Source organism: Coregonus clupeaformis, unplaced genomic scaffold (assembly GCF_020615455.1).
Source record: "Coregonus clupeaformis isolate EN_2021a unplaced genomic scaffold, ASM2061545v1 scaf0068, whole genome shotgun sequence".
Lineage (NCBI taxonomy): Eukaryota > Metazoa > Chordata > Actinopteri > Salmoniformes > Salmonidae > Coregonus > Coregonus clupeaformis.
Genome location: NW_025533523.1, coordinates 534,036 through 550,395, shown reverse-complemented (window position 1 = coordinate 550,395; position 16,360 = coordinate 534,036). Strand labels below are relative to the sequence as shown.

Here is a 16,360-nt window from a genome sequence, read left to right as displayed (position 1 = left end):
TATTTCACTTATAATTCACTGTATCACAATTCCAGTGGGTCAGAAGTTTACATACACTAAGTTGACTGTGCCTTTAAACAGCTTGGAAAATTCCAGAAAATGATGTCATGGCTTTAGAAGCTTCTGATAGGCTAATTGACATCATTTGAGTCAATTGGAGGTGTACCTGTGGATGTATTTCAAGGCCTACCTTCAAACTCAGTGCCTCTTTGCTTGACATCATGGGAAAATCAAAATAAATCAGCCAAGTCCTCAGAAAAAAAATGGTAGACCTCCACAAGTCTGGTTCATCCTTGGGAGCAATTTCCAAATGCCTAAAGGTACCACGTTCATCTGTACAAACAATAGTACACAAGTATAAACACCATGGGACCGCGCAGCCGTCATACCGCTCAGGAAGGAGACGCATTCTGTCTCCTAGAGATGAACGTACTTTGGTGCGAAAAGTGCAAATCAATCACAGAACAACAGCAAAGGACCTTGTGAAGATGCTGGAGGAAACAGGTACAAAAGTATCTATATCCACAGTAAAACAAGTCCTATATCCACATAACCTGAAAGGCCGCTCAGCAAGGAAGAAGCCACTGCTCCAAAACCGCCATAAAAAAGCCAGACTATTGTTTGCAACTGCACATGGGGACAAAGATCGTACTTTTTGGAGAAATGTCCTCTGGTCTGATGAAACAGAAATAGAACTGTTTGGCCATAATGACCATTGTTATGTTTGGAGGTAAAAGGGGGTAGCTTGCAAGCCGAATAACACTATCCCAACCGTGATGCACGGGGGTGGCAGCATCATGCTGTGTGGGTGCTTTGCTGCAGGAGGGACTGGTGCACTTCACAAAATAGATGGCATCATGAAAAGTTATGTGGATATATTGAAGCAACATCTCAAGACATCAGTCTGGAAGTTAAAGCTTGGTCGCAAATGGGTCTTCAAAATGAACAATGACCCCAAGCATACTTCCAAAGTTGTGGCAAAATGGCTTAAGGACAACAAAGTCAAGGTATTGGAGTGGCCATCACAAAGCCCTGACCTCAATCCTATAGAAAATGTGTGGGCAGAACTGAAAAAGTGTGTGCGAGCAAGGAGGCCTACAAACCTGACCCAGTTACACCAGCTCTGTCAGGAGGAATGGGCCAAAATGCATCCAACTTATTGTGGTAAGCTTGTGGAAGGCTACCCAAAACGTTTGACCCAAGTTAAACAATTCAAAGGCAATGCTACCAAATACTAATTGAGTGTATGTAAACTTCTGACCCACTGGGAATGTGATGAAATAAATAAAAGCTGAAATAAATCACTCTCTACTATTATTCTGACATTTCACATTCTTAAAATAAAGTGGTGATCCTAACTGACCTAAGACAGGGAATTTTTACTAGGATTAAATGTCAGGAATTGTGAAAAACAGAGTTTAAATGTATTTGGCTAAGGTGTATGTAAACTTTCGACTTCAACTGTATATATCTTAACCAGTCGTATTATTTTGTCAGATCATGTTGTTAATAAGGGTAAACAGTACACGTTTAAGAGCTGTTAAAAGAAACTGCTGAGAAATTAGAACCTTTTAACCTTTTAAGAGAAAACCGTTAATACTTCCAAACCGTTCATAATTCCAACCCGACAATATTTCATGGACAGACAGCAGGTCATGTTAGATTAGGCCGAGACCCTAACAGGGGAGTGATTGTGTCCAGGGTCTATGCCACACGTGTATACACAAGTCCTCTAAGAGTTTGTGAAAGCCCTATGTGTCTGGGCGTCACTGACTTACTCCCTAATTCACACTCAGGTCGGTGTGCTTGTTTGAAAAAAAACAGCATAGACATTGAGCCAACACAGAATCACTCAGTGTAGAGGTGGATACATTCACTGATATGTTTGGGCTTTTCTTGATTAGAAAAAATCTATAATTCAGAGTATCCTTTTATCCCATCAAACTCAATAGCCTGTTCTCATAGCAGAAGTGTGAAATGTGTTACACATCTCAATTCATTATTTTCAATCCAATTCAGACTACGGCTTATGGATTGTGTTGTGGGTATAAAAAAATGAAGTGGATGGAAAATAAATATTGAACTCGTTTACAGGGAGGACAGTGAGAGGGAGAGAGGGAAACAGGACATGACAGGGCAGAGCCGAACACGTCTTTCCACTCCAGTGTTTTTATTTGAGTCGATTGCGTCTCACAGGAAATGCCCTCCAGTGTTTCCACAAGTAGATCTTCTAGTAACAGCAGCCTACTAATAAGACATTGGCATGCTAAGTACTGCCAAGTAGCACCACCCTAATCAAAAAAAAATCTAATTTTATTCACCTGCTTGGTGAACAACAGGTGTAGACTAACAGTGAAATGCTTACTTATGAGCCCTTCCCAACAATGCAGAGAGAAAGGAAATAGAGAAATAATAGAAAAGTAAAATAAGTAATAATAAAAGTAATAATAAATACACAATGAGTAACGATAACTTGGCTATATACACAGGGTACCAGTACCGAGTTGATGTGCAGGGGTAAGAGGTAATTGAGGTAGATATGCACATATAACAAGGAATAAAGTGACAGATAATAAACAGTAGTAGCAGCGTATGTGAGTCAAAAAAGTTATTTGGATAACTATTTAACTAACTATTTAGAAGTCATATAGCTTGGGTGTAGAAGCCGTTCAGGGTCCTGTTGGTTCCAGACTTGGTGCATCGGCACCGCTTGCCGTGCAGTAGCAGAGAGAACAGTCTATGACTTGGGTGGCTGGAGCCTTTGACCATTTGTAGGGCCTTCCTCTGACACCGCCTGGTATAGAGGTCCTGGATGGCAGGGAGCTCAGACCCAGTGATGTACTGGGCCGTACGCACTACCCTCTGTATCACCTTGCGGTCGGATGCCAAGCAAATGCCATACCAAGCGGTGATGCAGCCAGTCAAGATGCTCTCAATGGTGCAGCTGTAGAACTTTGAGGATCTGAGGGCCCATGCCAAATCATTTCAGCCTCCTGAGGGGGAAAAGGTGTTGTCGTGCCCTCTTCACGACCTTGTTGGTGTGTGTGGACCATGACAGATCCTTAGTAATGTGGACACCGAGGAACTTGAAGCTCTCGACCCGCTCCACTACAGCCACGTCGATGTGAATGTGTGCGTGCTCGGCGCTCCGTTTCCTGTAGTCCACGATCAGCTCCTTTGTCTTGCTGACGTTGAGAGAGAGAGATTGTTGTCCTGGCACCACACTGCCAGGTCTCTGACCTCCTCATCGTCGTTGGTGATCAGGCCTACCACGTCATGAACAAGGAGTACAGGAGGGAACTAAGCATGCACCCCTGAGGGGCCCCCGTGTTGAGGGTCAGCATGGCAAATATGTTGTTGCCTTCCCTCACCACCTGGGGATGGCCCGTCAGGGAGGTCTGACTTGAACTCTGTGAAGCATTTATTTTGGCTGCAATTTCTGAGGCTGGTAACTCTAATGAACTTATCCTCTGCAGCAGAGGTAACTCTGGGTCTTCCATTCTTGTGGCGGTTCTCATGAGAGCTAGTTAAGCTAGCGCTTGATGGTTTTTGCGACTGCACTTGAAGAAACTTTCAAAGTTCTTGAAATGTTCCGTAATGACTGACCTTCATGTCTTAAAGTAATGATGGACTGTCGTTTCTCTTTGCTTATTTGAGCTGTTCTTGACATAATATGGACTTGGTCTTTTACCAAATAGGGCTATCTTCTGTATACCCCTCCTACCTTTTCACAACACAACTGATTGGCTCAAACGCATTAAGAAGGAAAGAAATTCCACAAATTAACTTTTAAGAAGGCACACCTGTTAATCGAAATGCATTCCAGGTGACTACCTCATGAAGCTGGTTGAGAGAATGCCAAGAGTGTGCAAAGCTGTCATAAAGGCAAAGGGTGGCTATTTGAATAATCTCAAATATAAAATATATTTTGATTGTTTAACACTTTATGGGTTACTACTGTTATTTCATAGTTTTAGTAAAAATAAAGAAAAACCCTTGAATGAGTAGGTGTGTCCAAACTTTTGACTGGTACTGTATATTATCCATGTCCTTGTTCAGCCACAACTCCAAGAAATATAGGATATTTACAGTTCTTCACGTCCCATTGATAGGATAGTCTTGAACAGAGCTCGTCCAGTTTGTTCTCCAGCAATTGTACGTTCGCCAATAGAACAGAGGGTAGAGGCGGTTCATGTACTTGCCAACGTAGTTTCGTCAGGAGGCCCGCACGTCAGCCTCTCTTACACCGCCATTTTCTCTTTCGAGTCTTGGGATTAGGGCCTAGCAGCAGGTGAGCAGTATGTCCTGCACCTCAGACTCGTTGAAGTCTAAATCTTCATTCAAATTCGAGGTTAGTGATCGCTGTTCTGATATCCAGAAGCTTTTTTCGGTCATAGGAAACAATGGTGGAAACATTATGTACAAAAAAAAGTTAAGATCAGTGCAAAAAAATACAAAACAGCAGAGTTGGTCAGGAGCCCGTAAAACAGCTGCTATACATTACAGTGCCATTCTTGTAATGTTATTTGAGTTTATTGCACTTCATGGTGACATGAATTCTTCTGTGGCACAGTGACTCAAAAACCACATCAAACCACAAGCAGCTGATCTGCCATATGACATATGGTTACTAAAGAATGGGCATGACTGAGTTTTTGTAAGATGTCCAAAGGTTTATTCCCTTTGTGTCTTCATCAACAGAGTGATGGTGATCTGTCAAATCTGTCCAAATGTTGAATGTCTCTTTCCCAGTCACACAAAGGATGTCTTAGTCTTATAAGTGATTGTTAGTGGTGATAGTCCTGGTATTGGTGTGAGTGTTTATATGTAGGCTATGTGCATCAGTGTGCCCCTGGCCTGCTGTGACACTGTTCATAATAAACATGGGATGAGCGATAGTGATCTGAGCGGGAGGCTCGATCGTCAGGGCAACAATGGCTAGGCCAGAGGAAGTGTGAGCGTGCGGTTGGCTGGGTGACCTGTGCTGTGTCAGGCTGTGTGTTGCTTTAGTGGCCAGCAGAATGGAACCTTAAATCCTAGTTAATCTGCACTGGGAATGGGAGAGCAGGAGAACAGCGGGAGCTGAGCTCTCTACTCCACTATGCTACTATCTGATCCTCAGTGTTGTGCTCTTCTGACTGCGGCCCACAGAGGCATTAACATCATGTTTATACTAACACAGGCAGAGCGAGAGAGAGGCTGCATGTGGGGAGAGCAAGGAATGGGGGTCCTAAGAGGAGGGAGAGGGTATGGGGGAGAGGAGGAGAAAAATATTACGATGGGGGGACGTGTGATGAAAGAGAAAGCGACAAAGAGAGAGAGATGAGGTAGCACTCTATTCTTCATACAGGAAGATTATGAAGGAGTTAAAAAGTTACAGATGAAAATGAGAGAACATGTTGTTTTGAGTGGGAAGAAACGCATAATATCCACCAGTAAGTGATAAAATGGTGGAGCGACATTATGGGAGAATGCATGCAGTGGTAGTGGGAGCTGTGACGTTGAGAGGTCTCATTCAAAAGGGCTTTCAAAGAAGACAGGTCCAAATTTAACCTAATTACAACTGTGCTCTGCAGCCAATTATCTCTCTATCTAAGTACAGCCCACAGACAAGAAATGTTGTAAAACAGAGTCCATCAAAGATGTAGGTCTACACTTCTCACACAGCCTAGATGGAGTTTAGGGTGCTATTGTGTAAACTTTTTGTTGGATCTTGCACCATTGCCATTGAAGAACTGGAAAAAGTTAGTGTAGAAATGGTGTTCATCTCTGTGTTGAGACTGTATTGCCCCCTTGTGGGGTGATGTAGACATTCACATTATTTGCCCCTCACAGCATTGCAGAAACAAAGTGCCTTTTTTGCAAAGCCAGAATGCAAGTCAAACAGAAGAAGGAACAAGGTTATAAATCAAAGCTTGCTACAATAATAGGTTTCACACTAGAGTTGTTGTACAATCCTGTCCATGTCTGTGTTTGGAAAATATCAATCAGTTTTGCTTTAGGAGAGAAATATGTTCCAATAGAGATGACATCTGACGGCTTGGTTCAGCTTATTTGTCTTTGTGGGATTCATTCACAACCGCAGACTCCCAGACTGTGACTATACAAACAGGATGTGTTGAAATCATGTTGACAGATCACACCATAGTGAGCCAGAAGATAAAGCTTCATGTGATGACTGGAGGTCTGGATGAAACCATGTGGTCTGACACTGCATGTGGCCATAGTATAGTGGCGCCACATTTTGTTTTGTCTAATGGATCTGTAACTTTTGATAAATGTACCCATATAGAACATGCAGAATTGGCCCTTCGCCAAGCCCCGCCCCAGAATTTCTGGCAACCAATCGCAGCACTCCATTGGACAGTAACCATCTCTAACCAAACTTGTGTACAACATCCTCGGACAAGCTCTCATTTCAAAAGCATGGAAGCCAATACAGTGGGGAAAAAAAGTATTTAGTCAGCCACCAATTGTGCAAGTTCTCCCACTTAAAAAGATGAGAGAGGCCTGTAATTTTCATCATAGGTATACGTCAACTATGACAGACAAATTGAGAAGAAAATATCCAGAAAATCACATTGTAGGATTTTTAATGAATTTATTTGCAAATTATGGTGGAAAATAAGTATTTGGTCACCTACAAACAAGCAAGATTTCTGGCTATCACAGACCTGTAACTTCTTCTTTAAGAGGCTCCTCTGTCCTCCACTCGTTACCTGTATTAATGGCACCTGTTTGAACTTGTTATCAGTATAAAAGACACCTGTCCACAACCTCAAACAGTCACACTCCAAACTCCACTATGGCCAAGACCAAAGAGCTGTCAAAGGACACCAGAAACAAAATTGTAGACCTGCACCAGGCTGGGAAGACTGAATCTGCAATAGGTAAGCAGCTTGGTTTGAAGAAATCAACTGTGGGAGCAATTATTAGGAAATGGAAGACATACAAGACCACTGATAATCTCCCTCGATCTGGGGCTCCACGCAAGATCTCACCCCGTGGGGTCAAAATGATCACATGAACGGTGAGCAAAAATCCCAGAACCACACGGGGGGACCTAGTGAATGACCTGCAGAGAGCTGGGACCAAAGTAACAAAGCCTACCATCAGTAACACACTATGCCGCCAGGGACTCAAATCCTGCAGTGCAAGACGTGTTCCCCTGCTTAAGCCAGTACATGTCCAGGCCCGTCTGAAGTTTGCTAGAGTGCATTTGGATGATCCAGAAGAGGATTGGGAGAATGTCATGTGGTCAGATGAAACCAAAATATAACTTTTTGGTAAAAACTCAACTCGTCGTGTTTGGAGGACAAAGAATGCTGAGTTGCATCCAAAGAACACCATACCTACTGTGAAGCATGGGGATGGAAACATCATGCTTTGGGGCTGTTTTTCTGCAAAGGGACCAGGACGACTGATCCGTGTAAAGGAAAGAATGAATGGGGCCATGTATCGTGAGATTTTGAGTGAAAACCTCCTTCCATCAGCAAGGGCATTGAAGATGAAATGTGGCTGGGTCTTTCAGCATGACAATGATCCCAAACACACCGCCCGGGCAACGAAGGAGTGGCTTCGTAAGAAGCATTTCAAGGTCCTGGAGTGGCCTAGCCAGTCTCCAGATCTCAACCCCATAGAAAATCTTTGGAGGGAGTTGAAAGTCCGTGTTGCCCAGCGACAGCCCCAAAACATCACTGCTCTAGAGGAGATCTGCGTGGAGGAATGGGCCAAAATACCAGCAACAGTGTGTGAAAACCTTGTGAAGACTTACAGAAAATGTTTGACCTGTGTCATTGCCAACAAAGGGTATATAACAAAGTATTGAGAAACTTTTGTTATTGACCAAATACTTATTTTCCACCATAATTTGCAAATAAATTCATTAAAAATCCTACAATGTGATTTTCTGGATTTTTTTATTCTCATTTTGTCTGTCATAGTTGACGTGAACCTATGATGAACATTACAGGCCTCTCTCATCTTTTTAAGTGGGAGAACTTGCACAATTGGTGGCTGACTAAATACTTTTTTTCCCCACTGTAGGTCCACAGAGAGCCATATACACTACATGGCTACAGCCTCCACTCTTCTGGGAAGGCTTTCCACTAGATGTTGGAACATTGCCTGCGGGACTTGCTTCCATTCAGCCACAAGAGCATTAGTGAGGTTGGGCACTGATGTTGAGCGATTATGCCTGGCTCGCAGTCGGCGTCCCAGTTCATCCCAAAGGTGTTCGATGGGATTGAGGTCAGGGCTCTGTGCAGGCCAGTCAAGTTCTTCAACACCGATCTCGACAAACCATTTCTGTATGGACCTCACTTTGTGCACGAGGGCATTGTCATGCTAAAACAAGAAAGTTGGAAGCACAGAATCATCTAGAATGCCATTGTATGCTGTGGCGTTAACATATACCCTTCACTGGAACGAAGGGGTCTAGACCGAACCATGAAAAACAGCCCCAGACCATTATTCCTCCTCCACCAAACTTTACAGTTTGGTGAACAAGCAAAACAGAGCAGTGAATTTAACAGATGTTTTTATTTATTAGCATTCAGGAGAATGTGTATCCAAGTCTGTATTGTGTTGTGGTGTCAACAAATTGCATATCTGCTTTCAATGGACATCTTCATAGGTTTTGAAAAATATCAGAAATAAACAGCACAATGCAGAAGCATCAATTATCCCTTAGCAATGGCTATAGAGGAGAAAGTGATGCTTTCAGAATGTTCAGACAGAAACCGCATTGGCCCAACTCTCTATGACTATTGGGGTCCACACGGCAAAGTGATGTTTTCAACTAAATTCACGCAAGTGGGGTACAAAAGCAATCTTTCCCCTTTGAAAGAAGTGCAGCCAAGCCTGATTTCAAGCAATAACGACACAGGAGCTATAACTGGATTATAGCTCCCGTCCAAATGTCATGAATGATATGTGGTCCTCTGTAGCTCAATTGGTAGAGCATGGCGCATGTAACGCCAGGGTAGTGGGTTCGATCCCCGGGACCACCCATACATAAAATAATGTATGCACACATGACTGTAATTCGCTTTGGATAAAAGCGTCTGCTAAATGGCATATTATTATTATATTATATGTCACCAGTCAATTCCAACATTACAATGAATAATTACTTAAACTTCAACCAGTAAATGCTAGCGATGGCTAGCTATGCTGTCTGTCTTAATTAACATAAGGATCTGACTATTTTTTTCAATTTTCGCCTAAAATGGTATACCCAACTCTAACTGCCTGTAGCTCAGGACCTGAAGCAAGGATATGCATATTCTTGATACCATTTGGAAGGAAACACTTTGAAGTTTGTGGAAATGTAAAATTAATGTAGGAGAATATAACACATTAGATCTGGTAAAAGATGCAAGAGAAAGGCCACAATATAATATTGCAGTTTAGGCGCAATTTACTGGACTATTTTGAATCAAGTCTGACCAAATGTGCCAAATTGGTCTATTGATACATTTTCAAGTACATAACTATAGAGAACATACAAAAATGATATGGTAATACAAAATGTAAGTTTACAGACTCCCAGGAATGTCATACATGATGGATCATTAGCATATACACTAACTTTCACACATCTAGATGGCCGGGCAGGGTGGGTGTGGAGCCAGAGACAGCAGGGGTTCAAACTGTAGAACCCAATTCCTACATTTGAATATAAAAATGTATTTTATCAAACAAAACTATGCTACGTTTTATCTCTGTGACCCTTAGGATGATAAATCAGAGCAAGATTACTGAATGTAAGTACATTATTTACCTTCAGAGGTGAATGTATCAAACCAGTTGCCGCGATAAGTTTTTTGTTGTTGTGCACTCTCCTCAAACAATAGCATGATATTTTTTCACTGTAATAGCTACTGTAAATTGGACAGTGCAGTTAGATTAACAATACTTTAAGCTTTCTGCCCATATTAGACATGTCTATGTCCTGGAAAGTTTGCTGTTACTTACAACAGTCATGCTAATCACATTAGCGCACGTTAGCTCAACCTTCCCGTATACGGGACACCAATCCTGTAGAGGTTAATGAGTGTTAGCACGCTAATAGCACACCCTGCACACAAATATTTATATATTTACAGGGTATGCAGTAGGTTGATAACGATATCACCAAAGTATGTTGTATCAGACATTTCTAACAACATGGTATCTAATTTAAGAGGATAAACAAGGTTTAATAAAGGGTCTAATTTGAATGGGCGCCAACGGCACATTTTGAGGGATTTTTACACCCTTACCCCAGACTATGAGGGCTATGGCAAAAACGGAGAGTTTCCATCAGTGGTCTGAATGGGGAATTGGGCTTCCCGGAATGTTTTTGTGAGGTTGCGTCAGTAACCAAGGGGGCGTGGCTTAGCGAAAAATCTATTCTGTCATCTTTTCTTTTCCAACACATGATTCACCACAACATTCTTCTGTTTAGGGAACTATTTTAATAATTATAACATGTGTTAAATAACTAATTACATGATTGACAGCTGCTTCAAGTCCATTCAGAGTATACAGTAGACACAATAACTCGATACCTCTGTATAGTTAACAGTTCAGTGAGGGTGTTGGGATAGTGGTAGTTTCTAGATAGTCAGAATGGCGACAGACTCATCACTGTGCTGCTGTGGTGAATCCAGGTCTTCTGAGGAACATGTGCTCTGAGGGGAAGTGAAAGAGAAAGTATGAGTGTAAGCCAATACCAAAGGTGCATATCACCAGTAATAATATCATATCACCAGTTATAAGTACTTTGATAATCCAGCCATAAGAGTCAATATAAGGAAGCCACAATAATTTATACTGAACAAAAATATAAACGCAAAATGCATAATTTCAACAATTTTACTGAGTTACAGTTCATATAACGAAATCAGTCAATTGAAATACATTTGGTTTATGGTAGATAAATTAACATTAAATTCTATGGCAACAGCTCTGGTGGACATTCCTGCAGTCAGCATGCCAATTGCACGCTCCCTCAAAACTTGAGACATCTGTGGCATTGTGTTGTGTGACAAAACCGCACATTTTAGAGTGGCCTTTAATTGTCCCCAGCACAAGGTGCACTTGTGTAATATCCATGCTGTTTAATCAGCTTCTTGATATGCCACACCTGTCAGGTGGATGGATTATCTTGGCAAAGGAGAAATGCTCACTAATAGGGATTAAAACAAATGTGTGCACAACATTTGAGAGAAATAAGCTTTTTGTGCATATGGAACATTTCTGGGATCTTTTATTTCAGCTCATGAAACACTTTACATGTTGCATTTATATGTTGGTTCAGTATAAATGCTAAAATCACCTAATATGGTCACAACTATCATGTACCTGTGATGTCTCTGTGAGAGACTGGACTTCATGTTTAGTAAAGGGTTTGAGTTGGCCGTCAAGTGGTTGCCACGATGACTTATAGGTGTAGATCTGGAGGGCGAATACAGGGGGCTCAGGAGAGAAGACCATCGGTCTGGCAGAAGCACACAGCAGGACCTGGAACAGAGATTTAATCACTGGAGTTACAGACATACTAACTCTCTCTCTCTCTCACACACACACCAAACACACACACACACACACACACACACACACACACACACACACACACACTACTTACTGTGAAGTCCAAGTCTGACACTGGTCTGCCTCCTCTCTTGGCGTGGCTCTTCTTGTCCTTGCAGCGTTTGTTCTGGAACCACACCCTGTTGACCCGCGGGCTAAGGCCAATCAGGTGGCCAGTCAGCTGGGTCTGGGAGTTGTAGGTTTGCAGGGCTCTTAGCTGGGAGTTGCGGAGGACTGTACGTACCTGCACCCCTCTACCTCTACCCCTGTCCACCCACCTCCTCTCCCAAACACCTCCTCTTCTCCCTGTTCCAGACCCTTACAAGAGTATATCAAACTAAAGTACATTAAGGGATTAGAAGATGCCCCCAACATGCAATATACACAATTGAAACAGTGCTATGTAATTGCAGTCCATTATTATCATCATTTAATTATCATTACTATCATTAATGGTAGTCAATTAGATAATATAATCAATAGATAAACTGCACATGCAACTATACTACCTTTTCTTCTTTTCAGTGTTTCTACTTTGTGGCTCTCTTTCTCTGGCATCGTGTTTCTCTGCCTGGCAGAATGGTCCTCCTGGCCCCAGCTTGAAGCTTTCCCCAGGCATGAGTAATGAACCGCAGAGCGAGCAGTGCAGACATTCAGGGTGGTAGATCTGTCCCCCTGCCCTTACGACCAGGTCAGAGGACAGTGCTGCCTCCCCGCAGCCTCCACACTTCTCTGCAAATAGTCTTAACACACACACATAACAACAACAAGCACAAATACATTTATATGGTTTAAAATGACAAAACTAAAGGTTGGAATGGAGATGAATGAAAGCTGTTCTCTCTCACCACACACACACACACACACCTTCAACGAACACATTCAAAGAGTTAAAAAAGACATACAATGCCTTCAGAAAGTATTCATACCCCTTGACTTATTCCACATTTTGTTGTGTTACAGCCTGAATTGAAAATGGATTTTTAATAAATATATCACCCATCTACACACAATGCCCGATAATGAAAAAGTATTTAGTCAGCCACCAATTGTGCAAGTTCTCCCACTTAAAAAGATGAGAGAGGCCTGTAATTTTCATCATAGGTACACGTCAACTATGACAGACAAAATGAGATTTTTTTTCCAGAAAATCACATTGTAGGATTTTTAATGAATTTATTTGCAAATTATGGTGGAAAATAAGTATTTGGTCAATAACAAAAGTTTCTCAATACTTTGTTATATACCCTTTGTTGGCAATGACACAGGTCAAACGTTTTCTGTAAGTCTTCACAAGGTTTTCACACACTGTTGCTGGTATTTTGGCCCATTCCTCCATGCAGATCTCCTCTAGAGCAGTGATGTTTTGGGGCTGTCGCTGGGCAACACAGACTTTCAACTCCCTCCAAAGATTTTCTATGGGGTTGAGATCTGTAGACTGGCTAGGCCACTCCAGGACCTTGAAATGCTTCTTACGAAGCCACTCCTTCGTTGCCCGGGCGGTGTGTTTGGGATCATTGTCATGCTGAAAGACCCAGCCACGTTTCATCTTCAATGCCCTTGCTGATGGAAGGAGGTTTTCACTCAAAATCTCACGATACATGGCCCCATTCATTCTTTCCTTTACACGGATCAGTCGTCCTGGTCCCTTTGCAGAAAAACAGCCCCAAAGCATGATGTTTCCACCCCCATGCTTCACAGTAGGTATGGTGTTCTTTGGATGCAACTCAGCATTCTTTGTCCTCCAAACACGACGAGTTGAGTTTTTACCAAAAAGTTCTATTTTGGTTTCATCTGACCATATGACATTCTCCCAATCCTCTTCTGGATCATCCAAATGCACTCTAGCAAACTTCAGACGGGCCTGGACATGTACTGGCTTAAGCAGGGGGACACGTCTTGCATGGCAGGATTTGAGTCCCTGGCGGCGTAGTGTGTTACTGATGGTAGGCTTTGTTACTTTGGTCCCAGCTCTCTGCAGGTCATTCACTAGGTCCCCCCGTGTGGTTCTGGGATTTTTGCTCACCGTTCTTGTGATCATTTTGACCCCACGGGGTGAGATCTTGCGTGGAGCCCCAGATCGAGGGAGATTATCAGTGGTCTTGTATGTCTTCCATTTCCTAATAATTGCTCCCACAGTTGATTTCTTCAAACCAAGCTGCTTACCTATTGCAGATTCAGTCTTCCCAGCCTGGTGCAGGTCTACTATTTTGTTTCTGGTGTCCTTTGACAGCTCTTTGGTCTTGGCCATAGTGGAGTTTGGAGTGTGACTGTTTGAGGTTGTGGACAGGTGTCTTTTATACTGATAAGTTCAAACAGGTGCCATTAATACAGGTAACAAGTGGAGGACAGAGGAGCCTCTTAAAGAAGAAGTTACAGGTCTGTGAGAGCCAGAAATCTTGCTTGTTTGTTGGTGACCAAATACTTATTTTCCACCATAATTTGCAAATAAATTCATTAAAAATCCTACAATGTGATTTTCTGGAATTTTTTTTCTCAATTTGTCTGTCATAGTTGACGTGTACCTATTATGAAAATTGTAGGCCTCTCTCATCTTTTTAAGTGGGAGAACTTGCACAATTGGTGGCTGACTAAATACTTTTTTCCCCCACTGTATCTCAGTTACATAAGTATTCACACCCCAGAATCAATACTTTGTAGAAGCACCTTTGGCAACGATTACAGCTCTGAGTTTTTCTGGGTAAGTCTCTAAGAGCTTTCCACACCTGGATTGTGCAACAAGCTCTCTCAAATTGGTTGTTGATCATTGCTAGACAATCATTTTCAGGCCTTGCCATATATTTTCAAGTAGATTTAAGTCAAAACTGTAACTCAGCCACTCAGGAACATTCACTGTCTTCTTGGTAAGCAACTCCAGTATAGATTTGGCCTTGTGTTTTAGGTTATTGTCCTGCTGAAAGGTGAATTCATTTCCCAGTGTCTGGTGTAAAGCAGACTGAACCAGGTTTTCCTTTAGGATTTTGCCTGTGCTTAGCTCCATTCGTTTATTTTTTATCCTGAAAAACTCCCTAGTCCTTAACGATTACAAGCATACCCATAACATGATGCAGTAACCACTATGTTTGAGAATATGGACAGTGGTAATGTATTGGATTTGCTCCAAACATAACACTTTGTATTCAGGACAAAAAGTTAATTGCTTTGCCACATTTCTTTGCAGTATTTCTTTAGTGCCTTGTTGCAAACTGGATGCATGTTTTGGAATATATTTTATTCTGTACAGGCTTCCTTCTTTTCACTCTGTCAATTAGGTTAGTATTGTGGAGTAATTACAGTACAATGTTGTTGATCCATCCTCAGTTTTCTCCTATCACAGCCATCAAACTCTGTAACTGTGTTAAAGTCACCATTGGCCTCATGGTAAAATCCCTGAGTGGTTTCCTTTCTCTCTGGCAACTGAGTTAGGAAGGACGCCTGTATCTTTTTTTACCCATCTACCAGTAGGTATCCTTAATTGTGAGGCATTGGAAAACCTCCCGGGTCTTTGTGATTGAATCTGTTTGAAATTCACTGCACGGCTGAGGGACCTTACAGATAGTTGTATTTGTGGGGTACAGAGATGTCGTCATTCAGAAATCGTCATTAAGAAATCATGTTAAGCACTATTACTGCACACAGACAGTCCATGCAATTTATTATGTGACTTGTTAAGCACAATTTTACTCCTGAACTTATTTAGGCTTGCCATAACAAAGGACTTGAATACTTAGTGACTCAAGACATTTCAGCTTTTCATTTTTTATTAATTTGTAAATATTTAGAAAAACATAATTCCACTTTGACATTACAGGGTATTATTTGTAGGCCAGTGACAAAAAATCTCAATTTAATTTTTTTTAAATTCAGGCTGTAACACAACAAAATGTGGAAAAAGTCAAGGGGTGTGAACACAAAGTTGACATTACAAGTTAGCTATGAATTCTCTACTGTCTCGGCATAGATAAAGCTGAAGACTCACCGGGCATAATCTGTCCTACACAAGGTCCTCCCATCCCTCAGGAAACAGCTGACACACTCTCCCACTGCTGGTCTGAGCACACTTGTAGCACCACAGGGTCTCTGATAGGCTCTCCACAGCCAACACAGGGCCATGCCGCCCCCTGTGGACACGACTTCTCACTGCACCCTGGTCCTGCTGGAATTACTTGTGTTAAACATACTAGACTGAAAATGACCTTTGTGTGACACCACCTCTGAAAAGGCCTCAAGACCAAGGTGTGAAGTTTGTTTTTGTAACAGTTTGTTCATGATATGGAACTTTATAATCTCTCTATTAACAGTAATCAAGGAAGGAGCATTATCAAGTTTGACATATCATTTGGATATTTTAATTTTTTTCTCAATAAAAACAAATGTTTTAGTCTTAGCATAATCTCATAGCTATTACATTTACAAGTTTGATCCAGCAAAAAATTGCGTATAATCATTTAGTAAAGAATAAAGAAAATGCTTAATTTGTTATACTGATCAGAGGTCATATACACACACTGAGTTCATTGTAAATATGAAAAGGAACACTTTCAGAGAATATGTTATGGTGATGTAAATTATGATGTTATAGTATCAGACACATTTGCTGGCATTTCTGTGTTCCTCCATGGTTTTCTCCTGTAACATCAGGGTGTATTCTGACAGGACATCAACCGTCCCCAGTGAGAAAAATTCTGTCTGAGCTGGATTCAGTAGGTTCTCTTCTGACAATGGTCCGTCACAAAGCATGGCGCTGCAAGAGTGTCTTGGAGCAAGACTCGACTCCTCTCAC

The 16,360-nt window shown here is 41.8% G+C and overlaps 1 long non-coding RNA gene across 2 annotated transcripts; it reads right to left on the bottom strand.

The window, feature by feature from the left end:
- Positions 1-10,559: 10,559 nt before the first annotated feature.
- On the bottom strand, positions 10,560-15,727 carry LOC121539908. 2 transcript variants are annotated; one of them, XR_005995423.1, is made up of 5 exons: positions 15,557-15,727; positions 12,087-12,320; positions 11,633-11,914; positions 11,350-11,508; positions 10,560-10,676 (listed from the first exon to the last, which is right to left on the bottom strand). It is a non-coding gene; the product is annotated as an uncharacterized LOC121539908 (long non-coding RNA). The 2 variants fall into 2 exon arrangements; XR_005995422.1 differs by having other exon boundaries at positions 11,633-12,320.
- Between the last annotated feature and the right edge of the window lie 633 nt (positions 15,728-16,360).